General features: G+C 36.7%; 1 protein-coding gene across 1 annotated transcript in view; it reads right to left on the bottom strand.

Moving 5' to 3' along the window:
* Positions 1 to 1,027, bottom strand: part of LOC107693323 (nuclear GTPase SLIP-GC-like) — a 25,842-nt gene extending 24,815 nt beyond the window's left edge. Inside the window, exon 1 of the mRNA XM_016492659.1 lies at positions 917 to 1,027. The gene's annotated coding sequence lies outside the window, so the exon portion shown is untranslated. The remainder of the gene's footprint in view (positions 1 to 916) is intronic.
* Positions 1,028 to 1,557: the final 530 nt, after the last annotated feature.

Here is a 1,557-nt window from a genome sequence, read left to right as displayed (position 1 = left end):
ATCCTAGAATCGCCCCTGGTGTTTGCTGTGCTGGGGAACAATTTTTTTTTTGTCAGTGTAATCGTCTTTACATCCATAACAATTGTCATCCATCAAAACTTTACTGGTAAGATACTGATTTACAGTCCTGACTTTAGCTTAAAGATAATTAATAGAGGTAGCCTATTGTTCATTGCACAAGTTAAGTTACGATGAAAGCATGTTAGTGCTAACCCTCCCAGAACTCATAGAGATTGCATTGCAGAAAAATCCCTCCTATTCACACTTTTGTGGTGCGTCGCCCTAATGAAGAAACCACTCCTGGTTTTAAACATTGTGGTGTACAAAACTATTACTTTCTTGTTGTATTCATTGGCTAAAGTTCATTTACTAAGTCTTGGAGTTTGGCAGCAATGTTGTTTGAAACTTGTTAGACAGCTTATCATGTATCTGCTTCTTCCGCAACTGCTACGCCCAGGTGTTCTATTCTTACAGTGCGGCTTATAAATATAGCTAAACATCAATAAACCAGTGTTACATCTTGAAAATCAAGTGCCTTCCAAAAACATCAAGAATATAAAAAGATATTTTATCAATAATAAAATATCTGGTCTCCGCCGCTCATGGTATAAAAGCCTAAACCAATCTAAAACCACCATGGAATAGATTTTAACACTTTTTCCCCCCATTGTTTTACAAATCACACACCTTTGACCTTTTTTTGCATTACTGTGGAAAAAGCACTCAAACTAAAACTTAAAACTAAAAACTAAAACTAGCCACACAAGTGCCTTGATTGTTTTGCTTTATACAAACACATATTATATATGATATTAATTTGACAAGAATAGCAATGTGTATTTCTGTGGATTGTTTTGAAAAAGTAACCTTAAATAATATTTATAATTATAACAAAATAATTTGATGGAAAAGTTACCTTATATCTCTCAGGATACTATACAATGCCGCCGATTCAGCTGTCAGGTTGAGCAGAGTTAGATTTCAGACGTTACATCTCATTCACCTGTGGGTGTGGACTTGTTGTGCTAAACACAAGAGGAAGGGAGCATTTTCTGTTTTGTGAGTTCTATTTGAATTTATATTGTGATTTAATGATTGTAAAATCAGTAGAATTAGTAGATCTGCTTGTACTGAGTACTGAATGTACTGGCTATCACAATTGTTTTTGGGTTTTGGTTCGACTTGTCACCTATAATGCTTTGTCAACGATTCACAAGACACAGATTACGGTTAACATATAACAGAAAACACAAACAGAATCAAAATGGCACAGCATTAATTCACCCTCTTCATTCTTTCCCAGAATACAGGGCTCAGGGAAACCCAAAACATGGGTCTTAAAGTAACATACACCCAGACCATTACAATGTTTATGTCATGTCTTTTATTTTGTAATTTGTCACAGTCATGGTTCCTGTTGTTTGTAATGTAAAGGTGCATTCACGCTAGGGTTGGGCCGATAGACGATGCCATCGTCCATCGCCAATGACTGATAGCAGTGGCGGCATTTCACAAAACCATAGGGTATGGTGCGTGCTTGGGTGGGGTGAGGGGGGG

This window comes from Sinocyclocheilus anshuiensis, unplaced genomic scaffold, assembly GCF_001515605.1.
Source record: "Sinocyclocheilus anshuiensis isolate Anshui unplaced genomic scaffold, SAMN03320099.WGS_v1.1 scaffold566, whole genome shotgun sequence".
Taxonomy (NCBI): Eukaryota; Metazoa; Chordata; class Actinopteri; order Cypriniformes; family Cyprinidae; genus Sinocyclocheilus; species Sinocyclocheilus anshuiensis.
Note: the sequence above shows the minus strand (reverse complement) of the source record. Positions and strands in the feature narration are given on the sequence as shown.